We start from the raw sequence: 17209 nt of genomic DNA on the forward strand, positions 1-17209 counted from the left end.
TATATACAAAATATGTATATTCACGCTGAATCAACATAAACCGGTAGAAACTTACGAAGGGGAATTAAAATAACGAGAAAAGAATTACATAGCAAGACCAGGCTAACAAGTGGTGATGTAACCAGTGTCACTAGTGAAGTTCCGGCCAGTTTGTCATCAGAGATTATACTAATGATAAACATTTTAACTGATAGTGGAGAACAAAATCTGTATCATGAAGAGCTTTGGTTCTATTTTGAAAACTTAGAATAGTGAGCTTTGAAGGTGAGTGTGCAGGTGAAAGTTCAGGTGCGAGCGCCATCACCACTCGAAACATTGTGAGCACGAATCCCTCCGTTGGGCATCCTTGGAATGGTTTTACTTCAACTCGTGGCCACTGCTGGAATGGCAATTTAACAAGACAACTGCCGCTCGGGATTATACTGATACATTTGCTAGTTACGAAACAGAATTCAAACAGGCTTTAAGGCTTTTAACCACAATGTCCAGACACCTTTAAAATGAAACAACTACTACTACTACTACTACTTTGTTTCGAATGTAACAATTCGGGAAGGGATTCTTAAAGAACCTTTTGTTAATTCTTGTCAAATTGTAAAGAACTCTGTTCTACAGACCATTACTCTGGCCCTAGATATTTACGTAGATTGAGAGAGATTCTTTCACTACTATTTTTCTTCGAATGCAGAGAAAAGCTTCCTGTGGGGATGAGGAGGTTTATTTTCTATAAGTTTTGGCTATTTATATAGCTGACGGATGATCAGATAGAAAAAAGTGACCGAAAACGTAACTATCTCCATACAAGCCACGAAGGCCCTTGGGGGAGTGGAATGTAAAAGCTTTCACTATTTGTAACGTCGACCCTAAGTGAGATGGAGAAGTTAACTCTATGCCCTGCTTCCTTTTCCCTCAGAAATTAACCCGGTTCTTGTATTTTGGTGTATTTTCTAGGGCCACCAGGGCCATATGCCTCTTCAGAAGTTCCTATATTTTTCGATTACCTGACGGGGAATCGAATCTACGTCCTTCCGTGTGAACAGAGCACGCCTTTGCCGCCTTGGCTAGACAGGAAAATGGAAATCTGTTACAGGCTGACCTCAGCTGTTGAAATACAGTGCAAGAAAACTCGTGTTATGAATTAGGGCTACAGTAGATTTTCATCTCAAAATATGATTCATGTTTGATTTACAAATTGGAACTTTATTTCACAGTCAGGTCGTACTTCAGAAAACATCGGCTCAGTTCTAATTCTTATCCAGATGCACTGTTCAAATCCAATATCTGTGGTTATGTGCAGTGCTCTAGCGTATTGGAGTAGCATGATGCTATGATTATCTCCGTCGACCCAACGGAAAGCATTATTATTACGACGTATTGTCCAAGAACCTGCTTACCTACATTCTATTTCGTTTTATTCGACGGTTCGCTCAAGTTTCTTATAGTCTATGAATACAGTTAAGCGAAGCATCGTATACAATTTTTGTTTCTATTCAGAGGAACTTGCTTTCCAATTTTCCATACCACAGGAAAATTGTTGACGAATAATAGTCATTTACTTGTTCACATTGTTCTGTTTGAAAGTACGAAATCTGAGCATTACTTCCTTTAGGACAGCAAGATGTTTTGTAAGAGTTATTTCAACTTCCCATTCCCTTCAGCGACTAAAGTAGCAACGAAGATTATTTCTCATGAAATAATAATCAGTCTGACCTGGAATCGCTCTAAAAGAAACTTCCAACCATTAACTCCAACTCTGCTGCTGGAAGCTTCCTGAGTCGACAATAACGGATTTTATAAGCATGCCCAAATAACCTTTGGCAGAGATTTTGCTGGTAACATACCGGACGTTGTTGTTTATTTATACTATGAACCTACAGACATAGTTGTGGTACGGCTTTAGAGATAACTCGCCATTTGGTCCATAATTTTGCGACATGTGACAAGTTGAATGCCTCCAAAGATGAGGCAACGGGGAGGGTGTGCTATGCAAGCAGGCTCTTATTAGGCTTCTCGGTTTACCTCTGTAGCCGTTTTATTTTTTGGGGACACGTGTACTATATACAAATTCTATATGGTGTGACTGAAAGACGTAAGCATATCGTTTGCACTAACTCCACAAGTTGCTCTTTAGCCCAGTCTAGGATGATTTCCCCTCATTCTTACACCAAATATACTAAATGAAGGAACTAATTATGCACATTCCTTTAAATGGCCTTCAGCGCAACATCAACACAGTACTGCCACGTGTATAGGAAAGGAAAGTGTGTTTGTATGTAGTTCACTGCTCCTGGACATAGTGGTACTTACAATGCAGGCATGTCAACGTCACGAGCTGACTGACAGTTCTGCGTGCGTGAGAAACAGTTGTTAATAGCGCTAGCCCAGGACGTTGATAGATAGCGCAAACGTGGAGGGGTGTTCATTACACGTTCATAACTTCGGTACGCCGTACCGTACATGTATACAAGGTATATTCTTTCATATAATGACATGCATAATGAAATGCGTTCAAAACGGCGTTTGCATAAAATGCGGGAAACAAAATTATATGTAATCATCGTGTGCCAGCGATATAAATAATTACCTCAAGGCTTGCCATAACCAATGAAGTACAAAATAAAAAGCATTTACTTTTTAAGTGGCTTAAAATGCTGAAAGCCTTCGTGGCTCAGGCGGCAGTACGCCGGCCTCTCACCGCTGGGTTCCGAGGTTCAAATCCCGGTCACTCCTTGTGAGATTTGTGCTGGACAAAGAGGAGGCGGGGCATTTTTTCTCCGGATACTCCGGTTTTCCCTGTCATATTTCATTGCAGCAACACTCTCCAATATCATTTAATTTCATCTGTCATTCATTAATCATTGCCCCAGAGGAGTGCGACAGGCTTCGGCAGCCGGCACAATTCCTATCTTCGCCGCCAGACGGGGGCTTCATTCATTCTATTCCTGACCCGGTCGAATGACTGGAAACAGTATGTGGATTTTCAGTAATACCATATTCTATGCCACTACTATATGGCTTCTATAGCAGAACGTCATATTTTTGTGAACTTAAACAAAAGAAGATAAGCCACTATAAAAGTAGCATGTCTTCAAGCTACCATGTAGATACTAAAGTACAAAAAATACAAACACACACTAACAAATCCTTATGGAACGCCCTTTGTAGCTGTATGTTTGAACCATTACTTGTAGACCAAATAAGGCAGTTGGTCTGTCATCTCTAGGCGTGCACATAACTGAGTCAGCAACATGGGGAAGTACAAGCCGATGGAGGGGAAGAGACTTGCGCCCGCGTGCAAAAAAGTATTACCAGCGCGAACACTGCGCTTTCGGTGGGCAAAGTTTGACACCCATGTTATAATGGAGTGTTTTCATAAAAGCATTGGCGTTAAGGAGCATCATCAGGTAAGGCGTCCGACCGTAAAACTTGGCTAAATCCATACAAAGTGTCTAATCCAGGTAATAGAGATAAAGGTTACTAATTTTCCTTAATTTTACCCGCAGGTGGTTTATCCAAGTTCATGAATGATGAGAAAGGAGTTTCATAAAGAGTGAGAGGAAAATTGAGGGGAGAACACACTCGCTTAGGCACTCACAGAAAGCGTATCATGAGTCCCGTAATTAATGGAATGTCTGCATGGTCACTGCATTTGGCCCTTACGTAGCTCTCAGTGGATCTGTTTGGTGAAGAGCGTGTTTTAAGTTTTTCTGTTCTCATTATGTGGATGAATATGATCAGAATCAATCCATGCTGCTTTCAAGAAATCAATTTGATTTTTGAAAAATAAATCCAATGTAGGACGAGATACAGAGTATTTGTACGGAGAAAATTCTATATTGATCGATAAACCAGACATCTTGTGTGACTTTCCTAAGTCGCTGACTAATTTTACAAATATTATAAAACTGCATTTAAAATGGAAAATCTGCATATTTACATTTAGAATGGAAATTCTGAAAATTAACATTCATTAAATAAAATACACACTCGTCGGACCTTGTACTCACACTTACTTGTTACCTGCTTACTTACACATACGTTATTTGAAGGGCGCCAGCTGCCACTCAGTGCAGCAATAACAGAATGAGACTCTTGACTATCTCTAGGGTGTGGGGTAATAAGCTTACTTTTGACAACATACCATATAAGTTCTGGGAAAAGGAGATTGGCGTTCGGTTTCCCCATTAATTTTGAGGTTAAGATATTTTACTGTCAATGAAATGAAACCATGAATTCGTTTGATAGAACAATGTATATTCTTTAAATAATATATCAAAAAATAGTGAGTCTTGTTGCGATAAAACAGATGAGAATATGAAATTATGACATTGCAACAGAAAGAAACTAGGCATGAATTTGAATTCTTCTTGACCGGACATTTAACAATGTATACGAAATATTTCCCTCACTGATTCACTTGACTGTACCTTCAACACTTTGAGTGTAATTACGACGTATTCCTTTGATCTGGTGTTTACTGTAGATGTGTCACGCCTAACTTGGTGATACATCCTTGTGACTGCTTCTTCTCCATATCATCTGACTTCTTTGTAAGTCAGTATGGTATTACCTCTTGGCAGGTCCAGGGTTGCCCTCTCTGACTCCATGGTGAGCCCTTGCGTCCGTGTCTTCCACTAAGTGACGGACCAACTTTGGCCTCACTCTCTCAATGACCAATAATTAATGGCTCACTGAGTCTTCTCCATCTCTCGTTCACACTCGTTGACTGACCGACTGAGGCCTCTTCATCTAGTAGACTTGTTCACTGTACTGCTTCCGTTTAAATAATGACTGACGCTACAATGTGCATCCACCTTTTATAGACGTTGGTTGACACAGCTACGTAATCTCCAGAAATAACAATGACATACTCCCACAACGCGGCAAATATTACATACAGTTGTGAAACCGCCGCCGGCTCGTTGGGTTTCTCAAAGAAAGTGAGCTCGGTGCTAACTAAATACGATGACGTAGCCATGGCGTAGCAATGACTTGGCAGAATCGCCAGTAGTATAACAATATAACGACGTCACATCCACATCTGATACATCGAAACTCTCACTGTACAGGTATTTAATGATAATCTACATATACGTATATATGCATACACTCAATTACAAATACGCATGCGACAAGCTTTGCGTACTGGAATTGAATAATAATTATAACAAAATAATAGTAATCTCACAGATGAAATAATAATACTGACATAATAATAATAATAATAATAATAATAATAATAATAATAATAATAATAATAATAATAATATTAAAAATCCAAGTAAATTACATCAACATTCCCTTGCCTATGTAGCGCATTAAAAGAATACTGCGTAAAATTAATGAGATTGCTTATTGTCGATCCTACCAGGCATAAAGCCATGCTGATATTCACTTATAGCCCTTTTAACATGAGCGAAAATACGACAATATAAAATCTGTTCTAGAATTTTGCACGGAGCGCATAAAATACAGACAGGTCGGTAATTCTCAGTCACCTTATTGTCCCCAGATTTAAAGATACCGAGCTCGATAGCTGATGTCGCTTAAGCGCGGCCAGTATCCAGTATTCAGGGGATAGTGGGTTCGAACCCCACTGTCGGCAGCCCTGAAGATGGTTTTCCGTGGTTTCCCCATTTTCACACCAGGCAAATGCTGGGGCTGTACCCTAATTAAGGCCACGGCCGCGTCTATCCCATTCCTGTCACATCGTCGCCATAATACCTATGTGTCGGTGCGACGTAAAGCAACTTGCAAAAAAAGAAAATTAAAGATTGGACGAACTCTCGATATTATCCAGGATTGGGAAATGTCTCCTTCTTAAGTATCAAATTATACACACTCAGAAGAGGAATTAGTAACACTTCAGAACATGCTTTTAGGATGTAGGGGGTATCCCATCAGGGCCACATGATTTTTTGGACTTTAATTTCGTAATAGCTGCTTTATAATCACTTGTGGTTATAAATTCTACACCTAGGGAATCGTTTATCAGTAATCGCGGTGTATCCAGAATAGCGTAAGAAGGTGGTGAAGAAGAATATACAAAAATAAAGAACGTTGCAAAACCATTGGAAATACTTTGATTATTATCTAACGCAATATTATTAAGGGTGGATCATTTTGAGTTCGCTTATTTTCTATAAAATTCCAGAATTATTTAGTATCTTTCGTGATGTTGTTTTGAATTTCAGAGATATAACATTTGTACGCTTTCTTGATTAAGATTTTAACATATTTCTTGAGTTGTTTATATACATGTTTACTGTGATCAGAAAATTTTTGACGTCTTCTATGCAATTCTTTCAACTGAATATTATGGATTATTTCCAAAGTAAACCCAACCGGGTATTAAGTTCTCGATAAAAATGCTTTTTGGGGGACCGTGGCTTCAGAGACTTTTACGAGAAAATGTTCTTCTGTTTCATTTACATCTTCAGACTAGTCCGCATATTTTCTTTATTCGATCACGTTTACCTTTTGGTTCTAGAAGAATTGTTAATGCAGGATGATAGACAAGTAAGCTTGAATGGAGCATTTAAGGGTAGGAAAATTCTTAATACGAAGATAAAGATGGAATTCAAGGACAAATTGTGGCAAATATTCATTTATAGGGAGAGGAATTAGGGATTGGAATAATTTATTAAGGGAAATGGTCGATTCATTTCCAAGATCTTTGAAATAATATAAGACTAGGTAAATCATTGATGGGGATTTGCCATCTGGGCGACAGCTCTAAATGCAGGTCAATGATGATTGAGAATAGCATGTAAGCTTATTGTGATTACAGTGAATCCATCTGCATATGTCGTGATGTAATACGAATAAACACACATACGTGTAAGGTGTAAACTACTATAAAATAATACATCGGTCATACAGCCAACCTGAAAATACGTTAATGTAGTAAATTATTTGTCCGACTCTTTGGCTGGGTGGTCAACGTTAAGGCACTCGGTTCAGAGGGTCTGGGGTTTGATTCCCGGGCGAGTCGGGGATTTTAATCGCGTGTGATTAATTCTTCTGGATTGGGGACTGGTGGTTTGTGTTAGTCTCAACACTATCATCTTTATTGTATATACGGACAAAACACCACATACCAACCACCAGAGAAACACGCAGTAGTGTTTACATCCCTTCATATAGGGTTGGCGTCAGGAAGGGAATCCGGCCGTAAAACAGGGCCAAATCCACATTTGCGGTACAGGACAACACAAGGTGTGTAAAAACGGTTGAGGTATACGAATAATAAGAAGAAGAAGGAGAAGAAGAATAGGTAGTATAAGAAGAAGAAGAAGAAGAAGAAGAAGGTACATTATTTTTGCAATGTGATTAATCTTAATTTCCCAGTTTCTTTTAAAAAAAAATTTATGATGCTGTATACATAGAGATTGTTGATCGCCAGGAGAGGAGTAATGCTGCACTGATGCATCAAATTGCTAATTGGTGTGCTCACGAAGGATTCCTAAAATTCTACCTGTTTAAATTGGCGTCTGAAAAAGTGGTGACAAAAAGAACAGGCTTGTAGGCATTTAGAGACGCTCAGTAGAAGTTAATTCGACAGGTTGTTGATGGTGGTGGTTGTTTTATGAGGCGGATTGAAATTGTAATGTAAAACATTTAGAAATACTTGAAGGCAACCATTCAGTGTCAGCGGTGGGCTTTTGATCGTTGTCTTACTGGAATATGTGCACTGGTTGCACTCCCGTTTTATTCTACTTTTTAACGTTAATCTTGACAGTTCAGTTAACCCTTACCTTGTTCATTGTTCCGTAGGTAAATGTGCGCATTTATCACTCCTTTGGTTTACGATCCCGTAGCATTACAGATCTACCTACAAGTTATCTTTGAATGTGTATTTGTGCTATCATTGTCTCTGCCAACTTCTCTCCATATTCTAGAAATTGTGACTAATCCTAGGAGAGATTTTTAATCATCATGCCATGATGATGATGATGATGATGATGATGATGATGATGACTGTTTCTGTTTTAAGGCCCTAACATCTAGGTAATCTGCCTGTAGTACATCAAATGCCATAATCTCGGATTTTTTTTTCCTTGCTCACTTGTAACTTAGGGAACTCCAGGCTGATTCGATTTGTCCTTCCAACATTTCAGAGTATGCGACTTTTACTGAATTTTCACAGTTCTTTCTTCCATGAGTTCTCAACTTTCCTACCTTCAGGTATGGTTGCATTTTATCAACCTCGTAACAAATCGTTACTTTGCATAGTCTAAATTTTCCAGAGTACATGGTGCGCCATTTCGCGATAATTCAACTGTGGAGGCTTATGCATGTGGTTCAGGTAGCACGCCAGTTTCCTAAGATTGTAATCACTCCACACCAATGCGTCTTGTGGCTCGCTCCGTTTGAATTTGTATTGTTCACCAACGGTTCAGAGCGCTGTACAGGTGTCATCATGCACCTTCGTATCTTTAAGCTGGGAGAATATTTATTTGCCCACCTTGACGTAATGGTGTGGAAAAAAGGTCTTACCACGCCTCCAGTGGCCGTATGAATGCGTAACAGAAGCAGAAAAGAAGACAAATGACAGACCATGACACACAGCCCCATGCAAGTTGCGCAGACTGTCAGCTGAGAAACAGATACCTTACGCTTCTTGTCACACGATCGTTCAACAATATTTCAAGATCTATACTCATCATGAAATGACAAATCCATATTTAAAACAGTGTTTTTTTGAAATCTAAATTCCATAATCCGTAAAAATGATTCAACGTTACATTTAAAACTAGACTAAAATGTCAAAAATGTCCACATAAAAAAATAGAAATTACATTGGCGACCAGTTCGTTTTGACCTGCAAAGAAAGTTAATCGTTTCCCTACTACCATAATTATTAATGAATTAATTAATGATCATTATGCTCTTTAACCTCCTCTTCGAACCATGTGACCTTGCCGCGGTGGGGAGGCTTGCGCGTCCCAATGAAGCAGATAGCCGAGCAACAGGTGCAGCCATATCGGATGGGTATCTGTCGAGAGACCAGACTTAAGGCTAGGAGTCACACGTGGCAGTAAATACAGTTGCATCAAGCAGCGAAAACTGTACCACGCCAATTGCTGCCGCAGGATGCCACACGGCGGCAGCAATTGCAGTTGTAGCACAGTTACTGCAGAGCAAGGATCCTCATACCCCCTGTGGGTGGGGGACGCAGACGGTGAATACACCCACGGTATCCCTTGCCTTTCGTAAGAGGCTCCTAAAAGGGGCGACCAAGGGATGATCAAATTAGAACGACGAGACTACTTGTGATTAGGACCATCACGCGGGGAACACCATGGGTCGCTTTCATTTGCGCGTAGTACCACTATGTTAGGTACCAAATAGGTTTGTGATTAGTAGCAATAGAGTGCATTGCCGGCTTCTACAGTATCTGTGATTCGTACCCCTATATGAGCAACACTATGGGATGAGCGACCCCATGGTTCTACCTTGCCTTTGATTAGTACCCACTATGTGAGGAACACCACGGGATAGTGGTTAGTACACTTACGTGAGGAACACCATATGTTTGCGTTGCCTGTAAATAGCGCCGCAGTGTGCGAAACACCATAGGTCTATGTTACATGTGCGAATTTCATTACCTGTGAGTAGTACAATAATGCGTGGAATACCGCGAGTCTACGCTACTTTTGATATTAGTACCGCAACATGGCAAATAGCATGGTTCTATTTCCCTAGCGATAAGTACCATTATGAGGGGCTGATGACCTAGATTTTGGACCCATTTCGACTACAAGCATCATCGATTCACTATTGTGCTTTAGACGCAGTCCCTTGGTCAGTAATACTGTTATTTAACGCTAGTTTCTGGGAATGTGGGGCATTGCGTGTCGGATCCACTGATTGTTTTAATTTCATATCCATCCGTTCATTCTTCGTCCTCACGTTTTCGAATCTGGTCAGTGGAGGATTCTGGATCAGGATCAGGATCCTCATCTGTTGTACCCGAAGATCTAGTTCAGTTATGTATCTTGCAATTGTACGACTGAGGCGGCGCTAAGAAAAAAAGAACGTGGTAGATTCATCCTACTATCAGTGAAAGGTCAACGACGGGTAAATTTGTCCTCATTCATGAGAACCTGAAGCTTTACCCAGATAATTTTTTTAAATAATACCGAAAAGTCACTGAACTATTTTCACGATCTGTAGTCAGTTATAAGTGGCGAAATATCGTCATCCTGCCTGTTCATTCTAATGATATACAATCTTGTACTACGAAATAAACATGGAACTTTCCTCATCAGGAAGTGCGGGGCCATTTCCAATTATTGCGAGAGGGGGGGGGGGAGCATGTTAGCGCCGCTACTGCGCGTATTGTACAAACATGGATACTTCTCCACTTCCAGAATGACATGTTCACTGTCCACATACTCCATATTTCGTAAATGTACTAGTGTTATATACGTAATGAACGAAAATGAAATACGCAGTAAATACCGTCTCCTGTGGCCACTGTCCAACAGCTTATGCAGTGATTGAAATGGGCTCTGGCCTATCCCTTCAACAGCAAGACCTTGAACTGTATCCGGCGAACTGCATTTACTGGCAAGTGTGGCCCATCACATTGCAACACATGGTGCGCATTTTTTCTCCTGCATTTGCTGCTGACTTCCGACAGCATTTACTGCTCGTGTGGCCGTAGCCTAACGAATGGTTCATCGAAAAAAAAGGGGGGGGGGGTTAGCCGCCTTTCGGATGTTACAAGGGCGGCAGTCTAGATGATTGACTGATATGGCCTTCTAATGATACTCAACATGGCTTAGCTGTGTTGATACTGGTGCACTGCTGAAAGCAACGATGAAATACAGCCGTAACTAACCCCCGAGGACATGAAGCTCTCTCTGTATGAATGCTGTGCAGTACTGATGATGGCTTCCTCCAGGGTAAAATATTCCGGAGGTAAAATAGTCCCCCGTTCGGATCTCCGGGTGGAGACTACGCGAGAGGGGGCGATCATCAGGAAGATAGATACTAATATTTTGCGAATCGGAGCGTGGAATGTTAGAAGTTTCAATCGTTGCGGTAGGTTAGAGAATCTGAAAAGGGAGATGGATGGACTAAAGTTAGACGTAGTTGGTATAAGTGAAGTACTTTGGCAGGAAGAGCAGGATTTTTGGTCAGGCGACTAACGAATTATCAACAAAAGATCAAACATGGGATATGCAGAAGTTAGTTTAATAATGAATAAGAAAATAGGGCAGCGGGTAAACTACTGCGACCAGCATAGTGAAAGGATTATTGTTGTCAAGATACACCAAACCAATGCCCACTACAATAGTGCAGGTCTATATGCTTACTAGTTCAGCGGATGAAGCGGAAATCGAAAGAATATATGAACAGATAGACGATTTAATACAACATGTGAAAGGTGACGAGAATCTAATTATGATGGGAGACCGGAATGCAGTAGAAGGCCAAGGAAGAAAAGGTAATACAGTAGGAGAATCCAGATTGGGACAAAGGAATGAAAGAGGAAGTCGGCTGGTTGAATTCTGCACCGATCATAATTTAGCTCTTGATAATACTTACAATGGTTCAAACACCACAAATGACGGCTGTACAGTGAGCAATCTTGTGTTAATTGCGAGGTATTTGTATATATACTGCTGTCAAACAATGTTCACATTTTGGCAATGACAGAGAATAAATACGGTGTGTTCGTAAGGTTCTGTGCATACTGGATCACTCGTGACAGGCGCTGCTGATGCAGTGTGCGAAACGGAAATCTGAGTCTGCTAGAACACCCACCAGATTATCGGAATCCCAAATTCTCGTTGCACGAACTCTTCAAATACTACGAATTACATGTACGCATGCGCCTAACAGTCTGGTCGGATATATTCCGATTGCTTTAGGAACAAACTTTATGTGTAAAAGCAAAGCAGGGTGAGGGGTGGAATCTAGCGGGTAGTTATGCAACTTGACCAACGAACGAACCAATGGTTCATACTCGTAGTTTAACTTAGCTGCTATCATACTGTGGAACGTAGTGAAGTTTTGTCGAGTCGACAACTGTACCAAATAAATCAATATCTACCGTACATATATCCCACAATTCCGGAGACCGCGTATGAGTGGCTCAGACGGTAGACGCTGACTTTCTGAGCCCAAGGTGGCGGATTTGATCCCGTTTCAGTTCGGTGCTCAAATACTCCAGATTCTAATGGGTAGATTTACTTGTAGTTAAAAGAACTGCAGAACAAAATATCCGAAGTCTACAAAAGCCGTAAAAGTATTCAGTGGGGCCTATTATTATTATTATTGTGCATTTGGAATTGGCGCTGCGCACATTAGTAGGTAGATTGACTAGAAGTGGAAAAGGATGCGCACTTCATTGCCTTTGCTCGGAACAAGAGCTCTGTGATATTCATTTTTGTTGTTGTTGTTGTTGTGATTTAACGTCGCGCTAACTCGGATAGGTTTTCCGGTGACGGTGGGTAGGAAAGACTGGGAAGGAAGCGGCGGCGGGCTTAATTGAGGTACAGCTTCAGCATTCGGATGATGTGAAAGTGAGAAACCGTGGAAGGCTCCCTTCAGAACTACTGATGGTGTGGTTTGAACTCATCATCTCCCAAACGCAAGCTTTACAGCTACGTGGCCGTACTATGCAGCCAACTCGCTCGGTGTATGACACAAGAAAGCGGATTTCCTACGTTGTATGGTTTCATTTTTCAGTGTGTGGGTACTAAATGTTTTGAGCTTCATAAGCACGATTATCAAGACTTGAAGCAACTAAATATGACACTGTAACAAGCAGCTGAATTGCTAAAAAGTAGCCTACTCCGCACATGGTTAGGCATCTGACTTTCCTTTTTACTAGGTAAGCCCAACAGACGAGTACATAAGTTAGCAGTTTTATATCCTATATATTTAATGTTTACTGATTTGGTGTTCTAAGAAAATCTGTTCTGTTTGCAATCATTCAATTCCCACGTCATTTTTCTTTAAAAGAATTGTCCATAATCACGTGGGATAGACGCATCATGTATCCAAAAGTTTCACGTTCAGTTTTTATATAACTTACGTTGACCGAGGCCATGTCTAGGATGGAGAGTTATGTTAATGCAACCCTGATTCTACGTTGACCGTGTCATCAACGTACCAGCTACCTCACTGTATTTACAATTCACTGAATTATTTTGGGTGATGGTTGGTATTACCTCAACTCCGGTGTAGTTATGGTACAATTTCGTGCAGCTAATGATATTCCTTTACGGGGTAATAATTTTGCGAAAACAATGGAAGTAGGGCTGACGGACTTGTTGGCTGAACGGTCAGCATGGAAGCCGTCCGATCAAGGGGTCCCGTGTTCGATTTTCGGCCGGGTCGTGGATTTGAATCGAGTCTGATTAATTATTCTGGATGGGGGACTGGGTGTTTGTCCCGACATTCTCCTTTTCATATTCAGACAACACGCCACACTACAAACCAACACAGAAGCACGGAATAGTGATTACATCCCTCCACATGGGCTTGTTGTCAGGAAGGACATCCGGACGTAAAACAGGGTCAAATCCGCATGTGCTACACAGTTCGCAACCGCGACCCACAGGTGTGGGGAAAGAGAGAAGAGGAAGAAGAATCATGGCAAGAAAGAGTGAAGGAGGAGGCCGTGGCCTTAAGTTAGGACTATCCCGGTGTTTGCCTGGAGAAGTGGAAAACCCCGGAAAACCACTTCGAGGATGGCTGAGGTGGGAATCGGACGCCCTCTATTCAGTTGAGCTCCCGTGGCCGAGTAGACAGGTTACAGCCCTCGTACCACTATTCAAATTTTCGTGGCAGAGGCGGGAATCGAACGCAGCACTCCGGGGGCTGGTAGCTAATTAAACTAACCGTTACATCACAGAGGCGGATCTGATTTGTTTATTTGGCCCTGTAATGGACCGTACCCGGTCGATTCCCGCGCAGCTGTGAGCTTGCATCCAGGAGATAATGGGTTCGAATCCCACCGTTGGCAGCCCTGAAGATGGTTTTCCGTGGTTTCCTATTTTCACACCAGACTGAACCGAAACTTCAATGTGTTACTGCGACGTTAAAACTTCAAGCAAAAAGAAAGTGGTGAAAACTACTCACGCTTTCAAAATGTTAACAAGCATTATTCACAGAAGAGTGAAAAGACAAGTTGAAGCTGAGTTGGAAGTTTCGAAAGAAATGTAGGAACACGTGAAGTAATCCTGACTTTACGTCTGATCTTAATGGATAGAATTAAGGTGGACAAGCCCATGTGTATGGCATCCGTAGATCTAGAAAAAGGATTCCGTAATGTTGATTGGACCAAGCTATTTGAGATTCTGAAAGTGATCGGGGTTAGATACTGAGATTCAAGGATTATCTAAAATCTGTACAACAATTGATAATAATCGAGGGCTGTGATAAAACAGCAAACCTGAAAGGAGTGAGAAAGGCTGCAGTTCGTCCTCTCTCCTCTTTATTGTTTTTTATAGAACAGACTGTAAAGGAAATCAAAGTAGAATTTAGAAAGGAAATTGCAGTCTAAGGAGAGGAAATGAAAATTCTGAGATTTGTCCATGCAATTGTTAGTTAACCCGACTCCGCAGAAAATCTGGAGAAATTGTTGAATGGTATGAACACAGGCCTAGAAAAGGTGTGGGTTGAAAGGGAGTAAATACAGAACAAAAGTAATGGAGTGCAGACAAACGAAGTCAAGTGATGCAGGAACTATTAGACTAGGAAATAACGTCTCAAAGGAAGTAGATGAAAACTGTTACTTTGGTAGTAGACTCACTAACGATGGCAGAAGTAAGCAGGTCATAAAATGCAGACTAGGAAGGGCAAGGAAGGCCTTTTCTTAACAAAATAAATGTGCTCAGTTCGAATATTAATATAGGAATTAGAAATATGTTTTGAAGATTTCGTCTGGAGAGTGGCATTGTATGGAACTGAAACATGGACAATAAAAGAGCTCAGAAAGAGAACAAAAATTTTTGAAATGTGGTGTTACAGAAGAATGATAAACGTGAGATGGGTAGATCGATTCACGAATGAAGAGATACTGAATCAAATTGGGGCGAGGTAAGCGATTTGGCTAAATTTGACCAGGAGTGATAGAATAAGACACATCTTAAGACACTCAGAACTTGTTCAGTTCGTAGGAAAGTGTAGGCGATGAGAACGCTAGGGGTAGACCATGGCATGGGTATGATAAACAAATTAGAGTAAATGCCACGAACCTACTACGCTGGCGTAGCAGGGTGAGAGGTCATACTCACACGTGGCGCGTCCCAGGTGGCAGTTAGAGGGGTCCTAACCGGCTTGCCAGGGGACTTCAGCGAAATAAAATAGCCCTCGCGAACCAAACACATAACACACTGTGAGTGGGGGACGCTGGCGAAGAATACACCCACGGTATCCCTTGCCTGTCGTAAGAGGCGACTAAAAGGGGCGACCAAGGTATGATCAAATTAGAACCATGAGACTACTTGTAATTAGTACCATCACGCAGAGAACACCGTGGGTCGCCTTTACTTGCGAATAGTACCAGTATGTTAGGTACACAATAGGTTTGTGATCAGTAGCACCAGAGTGTGAATCAGGATGGGATTTACAGTACCTGTGGTTAGTAGAATACCACTACATCCGGAGAACCACGGATCTGGGCATTGCCTGTGATTAGTACCACTATAAGAGCGACACAGTGGGACAGCGTTGCCTATGATTAGTACCCACTATGTGAGGAACGCCACGCGATAGTGCGAGTCCCTGTGATTAGTACACCTATGTGAGGAATACCATAGGTCTGCGTTACATGCGCGTATTACATTACCTGTGAGTAGTACCATAATGTGTGGAATACAGCTAGTCTACGTAGTATCGCAACATGACAAATACCATGGTTGTTCTAATTTACTGGCGATAAGTACCATCATGAGGGGCCGATGACTTGGATTTTGGACCCCTTTAGACAACAAGCATCATCAGTTAGAGTAAGTATAGGATGTAGTAGTTACGTACAAAAGAAAAGTTTAGCAAAGATTTGGGTGGCATGGAGAGCAGCAACAAACCAGTCTATTCATGACCCGAAGAACATTGTTATTATTATAGTTGTTGTTGTTGTTGTTGTTGAAACAAAGGATATCGGATCCTTCTAGTTTGCTCCGAGTCATTGTTGACTAAAGTAGCCGTGGTGTAAACTGCGGATGCCACACAAAGCTGAACTATCCATTCTGCGTGTCCTCGTCTCACGCGATCTCTTCACTTACTCCCAGCTTCCTGTGATCTTATATCTACTCTAAACTCTACCTGGTCCATTGAGCGCCACTGTTGCTAGTACAAGGAGAGACTTACACGACAGAAATAATGAGCAAGGCGGTCCACATAATTTCCGAGAGCATTCTTTCGAAAGATTTTCCAAGATACGTTATCGAGCTGGAAGTAAGTTCTAAGCCACCTCAAACAGGCTTACTGGTGTAAAGTGATGAGCTGGGGAAGAATTCGAACCTGAAACCCATATTATGGAAATTGCTTTTGTTTTCTACATAAGATTTTTTATATCACTCATTTGCAAAGTAATAATAATAATAATAATAATAATAATAATAATAATAATAATAATCGTCGCCTTCTTTTTTCTACCGCTTTTCCCACCCATGTGGGGTCGCGGGTGCGAACTGTCGCACCATATGGATTTGGCTCTGTTTTACGGCCGGATGCCGTTCCTGATGCCAATCCTATATGGAGGGATGTAATCACTGTTTCTTTGATGGTTGGTAGTGTGCTGTGTTGTTTGAATATGTAGAGGAAGGTGTTGGCAAACACAACCACCTAGTCCCCGGGCTAGAAGAACTAATCAGAGGCGATTAAAATCCCCGACCCGGCCGGGAATCGAACCCGGGAATCTTTGAACCGAAGGCCTCAACGCTGACCATTCAGCCAATGAGTCGGATGATGATAATAATAATAATAATAATAATAATAATAATAATAATAATAATAATAATAAATGCGCACAATGAACGAATCTCGCGAGTACATCGAAGGTCGCTGCATCGTGTCGTCATAAACTGACAAGTGGCCCACTTGCGTTTAATGCTGATTGCTTGTGCGGAAGTACCACTAGGGGGCGTACATGTCCCTCCATTCATAGAAGCAAGATACCGGACATGGTCTCAGTAGCAGTGTGAGCCACAGAGCTAAATTGAGTGAACACTCAGCGTGCTCC

The 17209-nt window shown here is 41.3% G+C and overlaps 1 protein-coding gene across 1 annotated transcript in view; it reads left to right on the plus strand.

Moving 5' to 3' along the window:
- trio (trio Rho guanine nucleotide exchange factor) overlaps positions 1-17209 on the plus strand; it is a 1596874-nt gene that overhangs the window by 1340785 nt on the left and 238880 nt on the right. The window lies entirely within an intron of this gene.

This window comes from Anabrus simplex, chromosome 2 (genome assembly GCF_040414725.1).
Source record: "Anabrus simplex isolate iqAnaSimp1 chromosome 2, ASM4041472v1, whole genome shotgun sequence".
Lineage (NCBI taxonomy): Eukaryota > Metazoa > Arthropoda > Insecta > Orthoptera > Tettigoniidae > Anabrus > Anabrus simplex.